We start from the raw sequence: 21515 nt of genomic DNA, 5'->3' as shown, positions 1-21515 counted from the left end.
TGCATTCCTGATTTATGACTTTAACCCCTCACTTTAGATCTTGAGATAATGAATTTTAAAATATCCCTTTTCAGTACTTACCTTCATACTCGTAGTATCTAGATGCAACATTTATAGTCGACGAGCTGCCGCCCTTCTGTTATGGCATATATCCGACTATGTTCTATATGTATGCCAAGCTTCCAACGAGATGTGTTGAGCCGTTCTGGAGACAGCTTCTCATAAACATCTATCCGAACATCCATAAATTGCATTTATTATATTCTTAAGCAAATAAGACTAAAGAAAAGATAGAAGATAAAGTTTTTTCTTAATTTTTTTGTCATCAGGTGATATATTTTAATTGAAACAATATCAAAGAAGCATACCAAGTTAGCTTTGACTGTTGTTGGTGTGCTATTGCTAGCAAAACTAACTTTTAAAAATCAAATAGTATGAAAATAAAATCGTATCCGAACTCACGGTCTCTATCAACGGCAGATAAATATTAGTGCGGTGCGAATATCCGAAAAAAAATGCAATGAAAAAAATAAAAAGGGGCGATTGCGGCGCGCGGGCTATTTGAAAATAGAGACTCTCACTTTCCACGGCCGACCCCTGATGATATTTTTTCTATTTTTATCCACAACCCGTACGGTAGAAACAGTGACGTATTTTTTTCATCCACTCGCTTTCACTAGTTTACTCGCAAAAGCAAATAAAAATCGGCAAAAAGTCCGTTGAATTTTTTTCCCCGTAAACGGTTTTCACAGTTATTGATTTGTTCTCTTTTTTGTTTAATTTTTTATTGTAAATTCGCGCCGATTCCAGCATCAAGTGGTACATTTTATTTCGCCAATTACGCTTCTGTTTTGAAGTTTTTATTCAAACATTTTCCGTTTGCTCTCATCATAAATATGCAATTGAAAAGTTTTAGTTTGGAAATACAAAACTAACCGTTGGTGCGATCTTACTATATAATATATTTATCGATATTATTTATTCTCTTTAGCCTATAATATCATCTAAATATTAGTCTGTCGGTACATAAGTTAGCTAGCGTAGCATCTAAGTAGCGTGATTGGTAGAATACGAATACTAGAAGATTATTGGTATAAGGTTCTAAACTCCGCAAGAATTATTAGATTTTATGAATCATAATTTTTATTTTTCTTAACAAAATAGATAGTTTAAAAAAGTTTCCATATCAGTTAATTAAGACCATTGCATAATTTTAGTTGAATGCATTTTAAATGAAAAGTTATCATTTGTAAAACTATATTATTTGGAAATATTTTCTTTTCAGTGTTCTACTGTAATACTGATTTTTCAACGTCATTTGAGGAAACTATAAACTTATCAATCATAAAACTTTAGACAGTTTGTTGGTGTTTTTGTAATAAAATCTTGGAGTTATTCGTTTTTCTTAACCGCTAGAGAGCACTACACGCGTTATCTATCAACGTCAAAACTAATTTCATCTATTTAATATTTCTTTATTTGCTTACAATCTATTGATAACGCGTTCAATATACTCGGCAGTTTCCGATTTAATTTGAATACGAAGTAACGATACAATAGCGTTGTTAATGATTGACGATGTCCGAAAGACTCGTAGTTAGAAAATATTATGCAATACGTAGTCAATAGGATGGGATAATGCAAAAGTGTAATCAATCAATTGTTTAATAATTTAGAAACGTCTTTGGTTGTAAAAAAATTACGTGCAGTTCCAATAAAATCTCTCTCTCTACTAGACTTAAGCTAATACTATGTATGTGTGAAATTATTTTATGTGTTCTCAAATGATTGAATTAAGTCAAATTTAATTTGTCATTTTCTTTATTTAACAACAAACAATATGTTAGTTGTATGTTATCACATACTTGTAACACACGCTGTACGTCGTCAACATAAAATAATGTCTTCAGGAAGTAAAAATCAAAAGTTCAAAAGATCGCGGCGCAGATTCTGTAGCTTTAACATTTAGGTTAAAATATAACCATCTTGCATAAGAAAACGACGAGGGGTGGGTGGCCCCTTCGTATCTCCGTTTTTAGTATTTTAGTAAGTTCAGGGGGAAATTACCCCCGGGGGCGTGGGTGGAGGGGGCACGAGGGGGGGCGGTAAGATGTTGATGTTTCTTAGTTTTATATTACTGGTGTGCTTTATTGCTTATTTGTGTCTGTGTGTAAATTCTTTGCATGTGTTTTGCTACGTGACTCCGGGAGTTCCGCCTATGCAGATGGCTGTTATGAAGTAGACCTTCTAGTGCCCGCGCCTCCTTTTATAGATCTGTTTTAACTGCTGTCGTTATTCGAGGGTTAGGATCTAGCGTCAGTGATTTCTGTCGGTTGTTACGTTGCTCGTCAAGTTTCTGTGTCGGAGTCTTAAGCGCGCGGCAGTAAACTGTCCACTCGATCGACTTACATTTTATGATGTGACACAAAAGTTACGCGCTACATTTTTATTTATTGTTTTTCAGTAAACGAAGCGTTCGTCCTTTAGTTTTAAGTTTACTCGTCGATTTTTATGTAGAACTTCGACATGATGTTCAATGATTCGTAATTTTCTTTTGTTTTGTCTTAGTTAATTATAACAAAAACTTCAAAAAGCCATTCTTTGACTGTCGTACTTATTTTTACATGTAATTTATACTAAATTATGCTTCCTCTAGAAAATGCAGGATAACATATCCTTACTGAAGCCAACTTTTAGTTATTAAGTGTAACGTTTCGCAATGGTGGAAACACATAAAGAGAACTTTAACAAATTAGTTGTGTGCACATGGAATGATATGTTATAGAGAACATATGAGACCATTCCCTTGCCTTTAAAATTACCAGAGGAGTTATAATTTTTGCTTATCATCAGTTCTTATGGAAATTATTTTCTTATTTGAATATATTTGAATAAGATTTTACATAAAGTTTTAATCCAAATAATCTTTTCTCAAATGTCTTAATGTTGATGTTTGAATTAAATACAAATGAAAGACATTGTTTTACACATTGATAAAATAATAATAAAAACATTTACATAACGTAATTTATACTTGAATTGCTTGTAGTTCATTCGTAAGTGAAATATAAGATGGGATCAAATATTGAAGAGCCCATAAATGACTTACACGAGCAACCCGTAAAAACTAACTTATTCCCTCCCTACGTATTTAAAATTAACATATACGCAGCATATATGGGGCAACGTAAGAACATCAAAAACTCTAATCAAAACATAACGACCCCCTGCCACCCCCTGCCACCCCCTGCCTCTTCCCACAACAAGTTTCCCCCGTCAATATTCTTAGTAGAATATAATCAATTCTTAGAGAGAAAGAAACAGTCTCGGTGTATTGATAAATGAGTGCTCCCTTCATATTTCCGCGTTTACCACCCTGAGGGGTGTTTAAAGCCTCCCGCGGTGGGGACGTCTTAGGAACGTGCAAGATAGTAAGCGGCAGGGCTGGGGCTAATGAACTTTTCGCTTTTTAGGGTGTTTCTTGTAAGGGTCTTAAGTGTAGTTCGCGACGTAAAACCCCGGATGAATTCTTTGCATACCCAATCTCAAGACGACATTTTCTTTGTGCGACATTAATATTTTGTTGTATTTTTTAACGGCGAACTCATTAAAGATGCAAGTTTGAAGGAAATATTGTATGAAGGTTCAATTATTTACACATTTATATTTTCACGTTGCTGTAACTAAGAAATCCTCTTTTATTACACCTTTTGTAACGTTTTCTTAACTTAAAATGAGTCTGAATTACTTAATATAAATTCCAGAACATCTTTTAAAACAATTATACTTGACACATAAAATAAAATAAAAGCCTCTTGTTTGTCATCATAATATATATGTAAACTACATAATAAACGATTTCCAGTCTCTACTTACTTAATAAAGTAGTAACAAAGTGTGTTTTTGTATAAATAAAATGTAAATTGCCCTACTTTATCTCGCATTATGAAGAAATAACTCATACTACATATTATAAGAACAGTGCTACAGAGCAACAACAAAATGTCCGCGAGCAATTAAATATTATGATGGCTATCGAAACAGCAACAGCCCTGCTACGAGGCCTACGCTCGTAGCGGCTACAACGTAGGCGCTAGTGCACCCCCCTCTACAACTTTTTACTAAGAACCACGCGAAATGAGTGGATAAAACATAGGTAGCTTCACTTTGTATAATTTATTTTATATTTAAAGTAGAATGATTATTCAAATACTTGATTTAATCGTGCTATTGACGGATTTAGGCTAATTAATACTCTGTTAAAATCCTTACAGAAGTGTAAAATAACGTTAATATTATAAATACATTAATTTCCATTAATAAAACATCTAAATTATTGATATCATCCTTTAAAATGTTAAATTTAATAATAACTACGTAATCTTAAAACATTTTCTAAAATACTCATGTCGTTACTCGAAATTACATCGTATAAACTGGTTCATTGTCGCCGGGAATCGAACCGGGATCATCCGCCACACCAACAACTGTGCCGTTGGCGCCGCGCCCGTTCTTATTTTAAACAACTACCGTCTTATAATACATCCCGTTTCGCGACTAAATATCAGCGAATGTAGCGGTATACTGTAACCAAATCTTCTTGAGCCTTTAAGAAAATTAAAAGTATTACTACCTCAACTTAATATCAGGTGGGATCGCGGTCAAGCGTTAGTTAATTCAATATTAAAAAAAAAACTTTTAAGTATTATTAGGGGTAATTAATTTTTATAAAACTACATTAAAGTGAAAATCAAAGGGCAGAACTAATTTTATTTTTTTCTTAAAGATATATCTATTTTATAAAACTTATAAAAGTGCTTATGAATTTTCCATATCACCATTTAAGTCACATTTGCGCTGCCTAATATTTTGGTAGACAAAGACTATCTATATATTGTTAGTAATTTTACTTACAAATACATGAAAATCTGATACAATGCAGCCGCCCTTGTACCTAGGCCTAGTTCAATAATTTTGCATACAAACGGATAACCAAAAATTATCTATTTTAATATTTATTTCTTATTTCAAATGTTTTTAAGGAATAAAATATTCCTAATCATAGAAAATAAAGTATCAAATCATGTAAGACGCAGTACTTCCGCGTGGCGTATTTACAAGTATTGTAAGTATAGAATTATATATTTTATAACGCCTCCCCACCCTCTTCCCGCGCAAACTAAGTCTTTGCGCATCTTTCTATCCCCACCTTTTTGCCTTCTTCTTTTAAAACCACCCATCGTATGAACCCCTTTCCCCTCATTCGACTAATTTCGGGGTACAACTGGAGAATTATTTCTTGCGATCGCGTTGCCAATGAAATTGCAACTGAAAGTCATCGTACAAGAGTCTAATTTGAAACAAACATACCCACTGTCTTGGGACTGTATCTTTTTAGTTCGAAAACTAATTCAATATTAGAAAACGGAAGCAAGTCCTCTTCGAGTTCTGCTCAAATTTGTGCTCTGTTTTAAGGTAATAGAGTTTGTTATTCTAACTCTAGGAAGAGAAAATTAGAACCGTTTCGTCAAAAATATGAAATTAAAATCTTCATACTAGCGAAAGAAGTTTTAGCATCTTTGTTTTAGAGTGAGACGGCCGACGTTGCATGCTTAGTCTCGCTCCCACCAAGGAGGGGGTGGCAAGAGATGGGTAGTTTGAAGTAAAAAGCCTCGGTTCCTTGATCAATGCGCGCCGCATTTGGAATTAATCATAACCGGGTATTTTCGGTCCATGTCCCGCTGAGGGGCCGGGGTGGCGAGAGGGTATCGAGAATTCGTATTCTTAATGAAAATACGGGCTCTTCCTGTTTACATTTTGTAATAAATTGTTTTACTCCGATGTTTGTGCGTCGGAGATGTCGAATTTATTATTCGTATCTCGGGGACGAGTGGAGGAGACGTTTTTACGTCTTCGTGTCTTGTTTCCAAACTTAAATAGGAGTACATTACAATTGCACGCTCTGTTCTATGTACAAAAGGCTTTACAATTCGTGAAGCATTCTCTGCGGCTCGTCATTTGTAAATCTTTTACTTTACTTAGTTTATTGTTAGTACCAAGGATAGTGAGAGTACCACTGTTCTGTTAATACTTGTACAGTTCCCGTATCTAAATTGTTATGATCTTTGAACCTGGCACTATATTTAGATTATCTCCTCATGTTCAATTATATGACAAACATATCGCATTCTTAAAGTAGCATCATTATAATGATCTACTATCAATTGATCATCATTGTAAGGATATACAGATGGCGCCCTCCAGTGGACACTAACAACATTAATCAGATTATCGGTCAACTATGTGTTGACTTAACGCTTTAAAAACTAAAACTAATATAAAAAGTAAAAGTCGCAAAAAGACAAACTGTATTATCAAAACGGTAAAAGACAAAAACTGAGTGTCCTTGCAAGTAAGCAATGTTCGTTGCTCGTTGTCTTGACTGACACAGTGGCCCGGTGGCGGCGGTGGCGGCGGGCGCGTCCCTTACACTCATTATGTTTTCCTACATGCCGCTGCGTTCCCGCTGCCTATTGTACTGCACTAGCAAAGGGGTAAAAATAACACACTTTTTCATATGAAACTTGCACCTTTTACTTGTCATGAAATGACTCTGGTTTATGATTTAAAAATGAAAATAGTATAAATTTAAATACCTCATTGAACCTGCACATTGAAAAATAAAGTTAACTCCAAAAAAAGTTATTCAATCAATTTATAATAATATAACTATTTTCAAAATTTGAATAATGCCATAATACAGTTATAGAATACTAGAGATTTTAATTAAATGACCAAAATGTAATAAAAATGTAAATTAATTTGCAAGCGCCTATTGAAAAATTTACAGCACTTTAAACAACACAGTAATTAGTTTTGCTATTGTAAAATATCAGGCGCTTTGCTTTATGTTCGGTCCGCAGTTAGAGGATTAATAGCTGTAGAGAACATTAAATTTAGTGGATACGACTCAACCGCCCGCTTTCATATAGCGTATTGTTGCACTGATTTTGTTCAAAGCATTGTTTGATTTTAATAAATTTAATAACAGTTAATTTTTAAATTTTTCCATGTTTACAAATATGTCGTTCATAAGGATGATGATATTTTATTTTATTATTTAATAAACTAATTATAGAGTACTTATAAAATATAATTATGTATACAGCAAGTAAATAATTATAAAGTTGATTGATTTATTAATTACCACATTTAATTTTTGTTGCGTGATGTTGTCGTAATAATTTAGTTTTTATGCGTTTTTATTTTGTAAGCTAGCAACAACAAAATATAATTCCATAAAATTAGCAAAGGTTCATTGAATCAAGGCACAAATAGAACAGAAGTGTACCGATAGCGCTATTGAATCATCACACCATAAATACGAAGTTAGAAACAGGGGACCCTTCGGCGGACGAATAACAAAAACGGCTGCGACACACAAAATAAAAAATATAAAACAACAACATAAAAGCGGGCAGGAGCCGTCTCATAACCTAACCCGCGGCGTCACATCACAGCCTCCCGAAAACTCGTACCTACCTATTCGTATATTCATTTCCGTTCCGTTAATACCGCATACTTTTAACTGTCTAACTAGGTGGCGCCCCCCACCCCCCACTCCCCACCCCCACCCCCACACCATCACTACTTACACGCGGTAGGCGCAACTTTTATAATACTACGTACTCGGGAGCTTTTTAACGAACCACCCGAGGGGGCGCCACCTGCCACGCATACCGAAAAATACGTAAAGCGCGGGGGTGAGGCTGGCGCGCCCCCACGGTTAGAAGTGCCTGTATTTTGCGTATTTTTAAATTATTCCTCACATGCCGGCTGTGCGGTGCTTAGTGCGATTGTACGTTTCCGGTCCACACATCGCCACGTAAAGCCTCGTCTATTGTCTTATCTATTACAAATACGGTACATTCGATTTGCTTAAAGGCTTTAAGTTTTGGTAGTTTGTATTAAAACATTTTTCATCTCATTATAATTTTATCATGTAATTGTATATAAGAAACAAAATAGTACTTTAAACTAGTGAAGTAAAATAGATCAGTTTACATCAATTATGAACCTGAACAATTATATACTGAAAGTAACTGATAATTATTTATTTGCTATATTAATTTAAACAACTTTAAAAAAAATACCTTAGCTAATGGCACTCATGAAAAAATGAATTTAATTTTAATAATATAATTCAAGAATGTCGATGATAAAACTAAAATCTGTCTTTATTTTTCAAATCACACAGAACCCCAATGAAATTAAAATGAAATATCGTCTACCTCTGCGGCCTCTCAAAATAATACCGCCTTAACTTCCTTGGCAGCAGTCACATATATTTTATACATGTGCCAAAGCTTTGCCAAATTAGAAGCAATCTTGTTACAGGACTTTAAATCAGGTCAAGCCTCACAACAGCCGCATTTACCAAATATATGTGCAGTTTAGAAGCCAATGTAATTTTGTAGACACTACGCTTTTTTCAAATAATGCGCTATCAAATAAATTTCAAAAGCAACATTAAAACAGACTAAATGACTTGAATACTTTCTATTGAATATTACAAAGATGCAGTTAACTTAATAAAACTTTATTAAAATCAAATCAGACTAGAAAATGTTATTCTTTCCAATCAAACACATAGTAAAGACTCTTCTTCGTTCTTACGCATTACTCCTAAATTAAGGTTTCTTGATAAAAAAGAAATATTCAAGAAACAGAACTAATCTTATATAGAAAATTACTATACCTAATTAACTACGAAATATCTTAGTGACATAAAGTTATTCATTTACCATTTTAATTAAATAATAAGTCCATATAGAGCTCTCTTCTCCAGCATCCTGAAAAGATCGTTAAGGAACACGCACTGCAAATGTCATGAGAAAATAAGGGGAACGTCACCGTTTCCTCTACTCCTCCCTCCTCCCGCTACACCGCTTCGGAGGGTTGATTTTTTAACATACGACCTACTTAGCACAACCTCCTTAAGGAAACACATTTATTAGCTCTCGCTAATTGTAAATAATTGAAATTTCGTAAGAATTTTATCTCACAATATGGTAGCTTTTCTTAACATCTGCCTGAGATGAGAAGAAAGGTATGAATCAAATAACATCACAATGTTTCGACTGTTTCTTATAATATCTATTACGAATTATCTGCAAAAATATTGTTATTTTCAGTCAGTCGTTTATTAATAAAATAATTTAACAGATTATAATTTTTACATGTAAATTCATGAGCTATTTAATTTTTCAATAACACAGTTTTATGACATAAAGACCTAATGTTTTCTATTATTTGTAACTAAAACTCTCGTGTGAAAAATATTGTAAGGGTTATTATTCGACAGATTGCAGAAAACCGCTTATTATGAAACAATAATTCGAATAATAGATACAAGAGTTTGTGTCGCCCCCAACCTTATTCTTTTGTTATTTCAAACACCAATTGTTTTACTGTACAAAATATAACTTTGTTTATGTTAGAAAAAAATAATCTAGTTCGAGTTTGAGGTCTTAACTATTATTTGCAAGATAATTTTAATTTGTTTTCCCAGTACAGCAAACTATTAAATGCAAGCGCATTGTCCGTTACTAATCATAATGCTAAATCATACTATTAAATAATAAAAAAACGAAAGAGAAAACCCTTTTATATTCAGAAAATCCGTGTATACTTAAAAAAAATCAAATATTTACAATGTAAAACTCAACAAACGATATGCAATAATGAAACTTAGTAAAACGAAATGGCGGCGAGCGCAAAAAGCAAAAAGCGATCGACTACAAAAAACTCAAAAAAAAAATGAAAAAGAGAAAATAAAACCCAACCCGTATCAACAAAAGAACTTTCTAATGACAAATTTCCAACAAAAAAATTCTAATTCACGCACAGAGAAGGGCTCACCCACCCCCCGCCACCTCCCTCCCCCACCGGCCCCGCCGACACAACCTCGGTGTGTGCATATACGCAATTTTTGATCAATACTTAAAAATTAACCCAGCCTCCGCTAGTTTTTAAATTACTCTGCGCATGTCATGATTTTTAATCAGGGGGGGCTGATGTGACGCCTACATTCCGACATATATGTTTATGCATTATGTTGAAATGAGTACAATATAGAATTGTCTTTACATATGTCGGTGCGATCGGGTATCGGAGCTTTTTGCGACGCGACTCCGCGAATCGCTCGCTGTTTTTGCGCTTTGAGTTGGAATTCTGCTTACTGTTTATGTTGCTCTTCATAGTAATATGGGATAGGTGAAGCTATGCGTCCACTACATGTTCATAAACTATTAAAAGTATTAAATACAATGAAATTATTTTATGGAAATGAACAAATATGCTCAAAATGTTACTACTTTGATTTGATATATCTGGGTGACATTTAACTATACTTATAGTTACGATAGAGAATTGAGTTTAAAGTAATAATAATTAAAAGACGTATTTACAATACTTAATTGTATTAGAATCATATATTTAGGCACAAGAATAGACAAATGACATTTCAGTCAGTATCGCAAAAATAAATTTAGATAACGTCACTTACACTTTGAGAAATAAATTGAAAGAATTTCAATGAATACAATATAAAGATATTTAAATAATGTATTATTAAACATTCATCAACGTTACAGGTCACTAGCCCAGTTTCTTATTCTGGAGTAATCGTTATAATTTTAGAATAACGGGAACTGGGTCAAAAATAACTCGGTCAAGGAAAACAAGACTCGTTTCCTTATTAGGTTATACGTTATTGTTACTCTCTGTACGAGGTATAATTAATATTACGTCAGATCGTCTCGAGACATCGTAGTTCTCTTATATTTTCTGATAAACTATTTGTTCTAAATGATTGTTCATTAAAGGACACATCCCTTTAACTTTAAATCTAAAATCGGTTGGTATTTTGAGATATAAGTTAAGGTACTTTATAGGACTACTAAAAACGGCAGATAATGTAAATAAGATTTGTGATTGTTCATATTTGTTAGATATGCTAGTCTCTGATATGAAAGTTAGGTGACGTAGCTGAATTAAATATCAGAGGTCTCGCAATTTATTGGCTAAATTCAAACAACATAGAATTCAATGCAAATACATTTTATTCTTCTCATAAATCGATAAAATATCAAACTTAATCTAATAAAGAATATTCCGTCGTTTGAACCAATATCAACAAGTATCTATAAGTACTTTTAATAAGAAACCTTGGCCTCAAACTGTATAAACAAAAATAAATTCTGTAGTAAAGAAAACGTAGGAACGCTACGGCGTAGTACTACGCTACGTCGTAGGCGTCTCTACGGCAGGTTCTGTTGACCTCTTAGGCGTATCAAGGCGAAATAAGCAGCCCGGTTTTCGAAACTGAATAAATAACGATATTAATTTATTCACAGACCAATGGTTTTCTTCTGAAGTATCTGTTTACTTCCATTAATAGTATTATTTTCAGACAAAGCGATAACAAGGAACCTAACTTAAACAACACCTATTAAAAAAAATACTATACGTTAAAAAGAATAAGCTAGAGATTATAATTATTTTGAACATGCAAATCCAAACTACTTTCGAATTAAAGTAGGAAAAATGGCGAAAATTTTCAAATGAAACGGCAACACAAAGGACGCCAGCCGGGGCCGTACGTTAATTCAAAACACATTTTATATCCGAGTCTAGTTAGGGACAAAAAATTTGCCGGCTATCGCGGCAACTTCTATCCCCGGTGTAGTGTTGCGGGGTGCGGCGGGGAGCGGCGGGGCGGCAGCGGGGCAGCTCGGGGCATTACAGTAATGCACGGCTGCCGACAGTCGCCGGCTACGAATAAAATTTAATAATTACTCGCAAATCCACCCGGCACATAGTTGGCGCGAGTCGGGATAATAGCGAAAAAACTGTATCGCGCTTTACGCGGGGGCGGCCCCCTCCCCGCGCCGCTCTCGCGAAATTTTTCGCTCACCCTTCGGCCGCGGCGTTCGTTTAGCGAGATTCGATCCCGCAATCAGGGGGGGTTTGTTTCGAGGGGGGCATTTTTGGCCTCATCACCCCCCTTCCCCCCACCATCGTAAATTGGAGCATATAATTTTTATTACGGACCTGTCGTGTGAGCTCCCTTGCGTTAGAGTTGTCAAAATATGCCGCTCTGTTAGTGGAATCTATCTCATATTTTTTTTATACTTACCGCAAATCATCAGCTTAATTAGTTATTTTAGGGTTAAACTTAACCTCACACCTTACTCCTCTTGCATGAAAGAAAAGGATTAAATTACTAGCTACTTGAAATACCTTAGTATTATTTCTAGTCACTTCCCATCAATATAGTAACATTATGTACCTTTTGTTAGTGAATTTCTCATAAATACCTTTGTTATTTCTAATCATGGGTATCCACTGCCGAAAAAAGTTTAGAAAACATGTTGCTATCCCTCTCATTGTCATTCACTAAAATAGATACAAAAATATGTTTTCGGACAGATCTTAGAGCAATTGAAGCTCGTAGTAAGAATATAGGTGGAGGAAACCTAACGAAAATATCTCTCGGCTAATGTTTCATTGAAATGGAAGCAAATTAATGAGAAACGTTAGAGAGAATCGTAGAAGCACATACACTTTAAACTATCCTTGTCTCTATAACAAATTCACAATGTGATTTTCATCTTTCGAATAATTAGAATAAGAATAATAACTAATTAAGTACAATCTTTTGTAGCTTGATGTCAACACAGTATTAAAATTAACTTTATAAGTTTTACTTCCTAGCGTAGTAACTACAACTCATACCGAACTTCTATAAAAGTGAACATTAGTCTAAGATGTGACTTATAATATTTAAAAATGTGAAAGTATAGATGGATGTTTTTCGAATTGATCTAGATGTAAATTTGTATTGATGTAACACACTGTCTTACTGAACACATGGGCTACTATATAGGTTTAATTTTATTCGACGCGGATGAAATCGCGGGCAAAAGCTAGTTGGTTATAAGTAAAACACCACAATCTTTAGCTGTACCTTTTGAATTAAAGCTGGAAATGAATTTTCAGATATTTGGTCAAAAATGAACATTCAGTCAACCTAAATAACTGCTGTTAAAAAATCGGAAGCTACGTTTAAAAAAAAGCATTTTGATGTAGCCAATAAACTAGACACATGAGCACGAAACCGAAATCTATTTCACTTTCAGTGCGAAATAGACAGACCGGATGAAAAATCCGAATGCCGATGGCCATAGTCATTTTTTGTGTACCTTTTTTCTTTTATTTTGCACACAGACGGCGATCTCTAAAATTTGCGAGCGAACCGGTTGCGGCCTAAAAAATATTTTTCATTCATTTGTTCGTACGTGAAAAAAAGGCACACTAAAAATTCCTCACACTCTCACTTTTCGTGTCGTTCGAATAAAAATACGTCCATTTTTTAAATCCGCTCCGACATAGGGCATGTGAAATAGGTTTTCAAGGTCGTTCGCTTTTTTAAAAAAAAATAAAACTATACCGACACTGCAGCTTGCTGGCTCCGTCGGCCGGTCAATATCACGCCATACCCGTAATAAACTGACGTTTTTGAACTAAGCTAATAAATCAATCGCTTTATTTTTTAACTGTTTAGTTCATCTATTAAACGATTTAAAACTTTAAAAACTGAAAGTTATAACAGAAGTAGCGACGTCTAAGAAAAAAAGGTTTCAAGAGAAACTGAATTGCCTACAACACAGTAGTGTTGTAGGCAATTCAGTTTCTGTGTACTCACAGTGATAACATAGAAGCTCTTAGAATCTGTGTAATGAAAGAGAAACCGGCTTAAAAGAGAATAGTTACTAAAAGTGCGAAAGGTATATTATAGTGGTCTGTCTTTTTGACAGGATGCAAAGCCATCACAAGTATTTAACAACATTTGTGTAATACTAATGACTTGGTCACCGTGGGTTTTCGAGACCAACATAATGTTATCTCTGTTTTGTCAAAGATGATGACAGGGATGACGATATGTTTATACAAAGATTTTGGTCTCAGAAACCCACGTTTGGTCACATAGTAATATAGTAGTAATTCTTAAATAAAACAAGGATAGTTCAATGAACTATATTTAGAAGAAGTGGGTGTTTAGTTAGGACCGTGTCAAATTAACATGCGTATTCACTGACTAGCCAAGTATTGAGTACGAATACTTATAGTACGGATACTGAAAATATTGAAAATATAGTTCATTATATTAAATAAGGTTCACGTTTCTATGTCAATAAGTCAGGCAAGCGCCCATAGAAATCCTCTTCTACGAAATCCTTCAAGTAAAATTAACTACCATCTTAATAACTTTTTTCCTTTATTAGTTCTAAGATATTTTAGAAGTTCGCGTTAATAATAGGAAGTTGTTACAATTTAAATTATTGTAAAATAATATTTTCCCTAACTAATTTAGCTTTTGATTTTAGATAGAAATTACTTTCATTTCAAGTAATTCATTTCTTGTGAGAATCTAATAAAGTGTGTCACATTAAGGCTTTCGTTATAAAGAGTTCCACCCTCAGAGAGGCTGTCAATATCTCACAGTGTTACCTTAACTTAATGACTTCCTGTGACGTCTACGAAATTTTCTTATTCTAAGTTACCAATACGTGCACACATTAACGTGCGCTCGTGTGGAGTAACCCCCTAAGTTATTTCCACGTATGCAAATTTGTACTCTCCTACAGATGTCGCCATAGATTATGTACAGCAGATGAGACATTGAAGTTGACGATATTGTAATTGCGAAATGTTTTAATTAATCTTTGTATACTTTTATAATTGTGCTAGGTCTAAATTTTATGAGTTGAGGTTGTTATTTCTGGGATTAATTTTACTAACAACAACATAACTCGTAACCGTAACCGAAAGGGGTAGGCAAAGATGACGGACATCCGTTTAGCGCGGTCCGGACACACCTCTCTCGCTTAAGTAACCTTATTACTTTTTAAATAAATTTCACAAATAATATGCTTGTAGCATTTTATAATTGTGTATGATGATGATAATGTACTATAGCACTTGCATGTAGGTACAATTAGAAGACGAATCTCCGTATTAGAAATTCTATGAGAACACACCTAGCGATACGAGTCTCCCAAAAAACGGAGCGGCGCAGTTGTAAAATTGTCTAACTACCCGCCCGCCGCCCCGCGCCCCGCCCGAGCCCGCGCCGCGCGCACTCATTACGGCGCGTGCGTGCCTCATACATGAGATCACAGAATACGGATTCATTACAGTTATTCTTACAATAAATCAATAGAATTTTTCATAGATATTTTGAGTAAAGACGTGATTATACGAAAAAAACATAGCTATTAAACTAAATAAGATTAATTTTTTTTACTAAATGAATAATATTTATTTGTTAGTTTAAAGAATGTCTCTAAAGCAAAGCGTTGGTTGAGTGCAGTTTTTTAAATGATTCTTACGTTTTCATTATTATATCCTTACCTATTATTAACAAAGTAATAAATACCTATGCTCATTGTCCTAGTAAACTACATTTATGAAGATAAATAACATAATATGCTAGCAATAATTTCTAAATTTTGGGTATCTTAAGATTCACCCCTTCTAATTTGCTCTCATGTGCGCTGTCAGAAGCCGTGCCGCGGCTCAGATCGCGATACTAAAGCGTGTTCATCTCTTTCTAGTTTTGAAAAACCTTCTCCAACCCCCTTCACCCCACCCCACCCCTCACCCTACACCCGAAACCCCTCTCCTAATTCCTTACATATTTAAATTCCACTTTCAACGTTCGTTGGAGTCTTTATATTGTCTCCATATGGGTTTCCGCGTGGTTTTCTATTTCAAGTTTTTTTGTTAATTAATTATCCTATGTTTATATTAAATTAAAAAGCTTACATAAGTACATAAGAGTATATACATAGTATGATCTAGTACATATCTTTTTATCTAATATTATTCAAATTGACACTAGATTTCTTCTCCGAAAGTAGATCATTGAGACATTCCACGAAAAGAATAAAATTACTTTTATTCAATTGACGTAGTTTTTATTTTGTAGTATTTTAATTATTATAATTCTGGCCACTTATAAATAACCAACGCTATAATTATAAAACAACGATATTTGACGAGTTTATCAAAAAAATGACTAAAAAAAAGTTAGGTCTGAAAGTCAAACAACAATAAATTAATTATACCTTTCGATGTACTAACATTACATTACTTATCTACGTTCTTCATCGAATTTTGAAAGTTCTCGTTACAAATTCTTGTGTTATGGAAATGTTGCTTTAAAAGTGACTGCAAACAGTCGACGGACCGCTAACTTAGCCTCCCCACACTATGCTATATTTAAATTTTAAATTCCCTAGAGAAAAACTCTTTAACTCACCTTTAACCAATCAAATATTCTGATAATAAAGACTGTGCGGCCCTTTTAATTGCTGTCGACCTTATCGAAGATATTTTATAGTATTACTAGCTATCGCCCGTGACTCTGTCCGCGCGGAATTAAAAATAAACTTATTAAGCCTCTGTGTTCTTCCAGACTATTTTCTATACGTGTGCCAAATTTCATCAAAAGCCGTTCCAGAGATACTTTTAAACAAACATTCAGCCATTCATCTAAAAAGTCGCATTTATAATATTAGTAAGAAGTACTATGTAGCAAATGAGTAAGCAACATCCTTGGAAACATAGCGAAGTGACACCATCATAGGAAATAGTTTTATTTATAGTATAGGGTGGGAAACGAGTAAGCGGCCAACTAAATTCACAAAAATTGTGAAGCAGACATTGTTTATGACATCTGTAATTGCATATGCGTTACGGACCTACGCATATGCGTCCCCTCCTCCAAAAAACTCCACATCCCCTTACCATCCATTCCTTATAAGAAATAGTAGGAAGAAGACTAAAATTAGGCCTAAAAAGAATAACTGTACGAACCGAAAACATCAAAAAAAGAGAAATATTTAAAAAGTAGCAAGAATTTATTCTAGGAGAATACTTAGAAACGATTCTCGGCATTTACGAATAGATACCTAATTCGGAACCGAAAACGTCAGCGCCAAATACTTATCGTGTCTAAATTGACACAGGTGCTCGGTCTAATAGACTTGACATTACTCCGTTTGCACAGCTGGCGCCATCTCTCCCACATTACGTGAAGTTACAAATATATTATGCATATCTAGGACAAATATTTTAGTGCGATCTCATAATTACATATTCTAAGGTTATAAAAATATTGATAAAATTATTTTAGACTTCTACTTTAAGAAATTATGATAGACAGCTACAGGAAAATAGTTACATCATAAACCTTATATTCTTCACGATTCAAAAGCTAATAATGCGACTATACAGCAGGGCATCAATTAATGTGATAGAGTTTATTATTATTTATTTTATTATTTATTAGGCAAATGTGACATTTTAATAGGGTCAAAAGAACGAAAGTCTAAAAAAATAAAAAGAAAAAAATGTGACAGATTATGATATTTTTTTTAATAATACTTCCTAATTGTTGCAGGTGCATCATCTTTGGCAGATTTCCTCAAGGTAAGATAATTTGTTATAAAGATCAAAAAAAAACTGATAGACATTAATAAAGTACAGACATATACTGTGACCTTTAATTTATAAAAAAATAAGTTTTCTTTGAAAATGTCATCTACAATTTTAATATTAATTTTATTGAATGTCTATTAAGCTGACAATCCATAGAGCATATAACATTATAGCTAGATCCAATCAAATTAAAAGCGATAAATTAAAATGCTGGATTACGATCGCATCCGGTTAAAGAGTAAAGGTTAGAGAGGGATTGCGTTATAATGAAAGTGGATTTTTGCCATTGTGTGCACCAGCTTAAACCGTCATGTGATATCGGCATAATAAGTATAAAATAATACCCCTATTGTGGGGGGAGGGGTAGGGAGGCACCCCGCGGTCGCTATAATAAATTCATTTGCTAGTTTTTCCAATAATTTTCCGATTGGTGGAAAAATGACTGCTCCTCATATCCGATGCGTTTATCTCTTTTTATCGCAAACTAGGCAACGCACACGACTTTACTTCTCTACAGGTGAAAAAATATAAGCTTGGTAACTAAATTGGGTATAATTAAAGATAAGCATGTTGCTACAATATACATTAAAAACCTTGTAAACTTGCTTTTAATATAGTATACTGATTATATTGGCATTGAATATTCACCACCTCCACCGGATGTCAAATAGCGATGCGAATCACACTGCGATTAGTTTTTCGTTGATAAATGTACAATAAAAATATGAGGATTGCTTATTAGAGTTATATAACATTATTTTTAATGATGGTCAAATCCTGTGCAACTTTCTAATTTGTTTTTTGTCTACACAATTGATACTTTAACTTTGGTATTATTTGCAATAAACTAATACTAAAATATGTTTAAAAAAATCAATTCAGTGTACCTAATGACATAAAAATATTTAATTTTATTATATTAAAAGAAGAATATTAACAAAACCTAGACACTGCACTATTTTACTACGCTGTACTATTCGTAGCGCTACGCTACGCGTCTACGATTGCGCTAGCTATTTGAAAATTATGCTAGATAGAGTAATATACTTATACGATACAACCTTTATCGATAACAAGAACAGATGCAGCAAATGTCTCGGGTACCCGTTTATTGTGGCTTTTGTGAAACATAATTTTTACGTAGTTTATGCGTAGAATGTAACAAAAAGTATTAGAGGGCACAACTCGAGAGTTAGGGAGTTTAGATTTTGTACGTCATCTTTCTTAGTCCCGTTTAACTTTCATTTTTTTACAATGAAATTATTATAGGACTTAAAGTTGTGCTATAAAGAAATTTAGTTTCATTAAATATTACTTAAATAAAGTCCACTATTTATTAGTTAATTAAAGTTTTCCAATTTAAGTGATTAAACTTTTTATTGTCAACTTATTGATTAAATCCAAGGGTTAAGTTAAGGGTTAAGATTTATATGGAGGATAGTTGTTAAGTAAGTAGCTTTTTTTATTATTATTATTATAACTAACATTAAAATACTTTATTTTCTTATAAAAAATCGAGTAGCCGTACTTATAAACAAACTGACAGAGGTTATCCTTTAGGTTAGACGAGATATGATTCTTCAAGATCCCTTTGAAAATTCAGCGACTTTGTTCGTATTTATACCTGTAAGAAAAAGACTACGACCCTTCTCCGGTTGCAGAGTTCTATTTTCACGTCGTGTCCCTTCTTGTCCCGTCGTGTCCCGTCTTCTGTCCCGGCGTAGCACGTCGCGCGGAAACACTGAACGTCTTTTAATTTACCGTCATACTTGCTACTAATTACGATTCTCTCTTCAGATTACGTTTCTTACAATTTTTGTGATATTTTTTTTCTTGTTTGCGACAGACTTAAGACAAAGATTATTTTTATGGAGATAAGTAAAATGGTGTTGTAAATTTTCGAATTGGATTGGGATAATTGAGCTGGTTTATGTTCATTGTTACGTGTTCTTAGTTTATGTATCGATAGATTTAAAGATACTCCCATTTCAAATAATTTTTCTAACGTGTTTCTACTCTGGTTAGTAAACTAAATAATTGTGATTTCTTCTATATTAATGAACACTAATAATTGCTTTGCACTATTTTTTACTTAAAGAATTAGTCAAATAAATGTGTTTGAGACTTCTACGTGAGTCACTACACTGTTAATAAAGAAATTATTGATTTTATTGATTCCTTGATTTTGGGTAAAATTTATGTTTTAATTTCAATCCATTCAATTATTTTAGAAACAATGTCGTCGCAAGAACATAATTTACGTAATGACCCCGGCGCGGTCGCGAGCCGCGGCCGCAGGAATTTCATATTCAGGGAAAGGATGCGACCCCATGCAATCTTCAAATACCGATGTAAATATAAACTATGGCCAATCAAAATAAATGCTTCCGTGACTATAACCGATAGAATTGTCCTCACAAATCAACCGCAAGCAGCACACCGGCACAGCGGCAGAATGCGAAAAAAACCCGCGCCGTATTGTTTCTACTAATAAAAAGTTCTAATAAACATGCAACTAAGCTACGGGCTTCCGGCAAATAAAACATAAAAATATATCCTATTTTCATAGGGCGAGGGTGGCGCCCCCCCGAGTGGGGGTGCTCTCCCCCCATCTGCGCAAAAACCCAAAAACATCGAAATGAAAATGAGTGTAGCAGGGAGGCAGCGGAGCCTGTGTTGGTAATTCATTTTTAACATTATACTTGTGTGAGTGTTTAAAGTACAGTCGATCGCATTACCTTAATGTGTAGTTTGGACGAAATTTGAGAGGTTTTTTTTTAAAATTCAAATGTATAGTACACAATCATTTAAGGCAATCGGTAAGTTATATAAGATGAAATGGCGGGAACTCTGGCGACTTGTTGATTTTTTAATTTCTTATGTAATGTATGTAATATAAATATTACGTCGTACCTTCAATTTAATAGATACAGTGTGTTCCTACAAGTTAACCTCTTCCAATAAATATTAAATTTATTATTAGGTAATTGTTCAGTAATTCGTTTTTATTATATAATGTAAATTAATATAATTTTTATTCCTCTAATGAGAAAAGCTTATCCTGAGTGTACTGGGCGCGAATTCGCATTGTACTCCCCTACACACTCCTACACGCACTAGCGTGATAATAAAACGCAATTTTGTATTAGATTTAATTTGAGTCGCACACACGTGGCGGCGTGCGTGCGTGTGTGCGTGCGCGGAAGTGTGCCGCTGCCTACGCACAAATTGATTACGATCGTCGACGAAAAGAGGAATTTGCATAGACGTGCCAAAGGCACTGTGAGATGTGGTGTAGGCAGCAGGTAGTGTAAAGTAGTGTATAGGGCATTGGGCAGTCGGGAAGTTTCCCGCGTGTCGGCGCGTGCCTTGGCCGTGCGGGTCGCATGCGTGACAACAAGGTATAGTGCAAGTGCAGGCGTCTGAGACGCGGCATCAGTTAAGGCGCGGCCCTCGCCCGCCGCGGCGCGCCGCCGAGTGAGCGCCCGATTTAAAAACTATACGAACGAACCTCCGCGCAGAGAACCCCGTAATACCACCCCCCGCGTAATGATTTTTTGGCGATGAATTTATATTCGCGCGCGAGCGGTGCCACTTTTTCGACCCCCCACCGACTCCCCACCCCTCTCATTAACGCAACCCAGATATGCAATTCTGATCTTTGACGAGGAGGCTGTAGTGTCGGCGGGCGCCTCGGCGGGAGTGGAGCCCAGTTTTGTTTTTTACCCGCCCGGCTTCATTATTGATGGCATCGGTACGGTAATGCGGAAGCATGTGTGAACGTTTCATTACAAAAGGTGGACGCTGCCCGCGTTAATATTGCAGACTCGCCGGACCCGGCCGGACGGGAGGACGCTTCCGATACGCCGCACCAACAAAAAAAAAGAACATAGCCCTCGCACTACAAAAAAAAAATAAAACAAGAAATAAATAATAAACAAATTAAA

At 34.7% G+C, this 21515-nt stretch overlaps 1 protein-coding gene across 4 annotated transcripts in view; it reads left to right on the top strand.

Annotated features, from left to right (window-relative positions):
- br (broad-complex core protein) overlaps positions 1–21515 on the top strand; it is an 81290-nt gene that overhangs the window by 26626 nt on the left and 33149 nt on the right. For all 4 annotated transcript variants that reach the window (XM_013314743.1, XM_013314738.1, XM_013314740.1 and 1 more), the window contains one exon: positions 17531–17559. The gene's annotated coding sequence lies outside the window, so the exon portion shown is untranslated. The remainder of the gene's footprint in view (positions 1–17530; positions 17560–21515) is intronic.

Source organism: Papilio xuthus, unplaced genomic scaffold (genome assembly GCF_000836235.2).
Source record: "Papilio xuthus unplaced genomic scaffold, Pxut_1.1 DF827135.1, whole genome shotgun sequence".
NCBI classification, from domain to species: Eukaryota; Metazoa; Arthropoda; class Insecta; order Lepidoptera; family Papilionidae; genus Papilio; species Papilio xuthus.
This window is presented reverse-complemented; position numbering and strand designations above follow the sequence as displayed.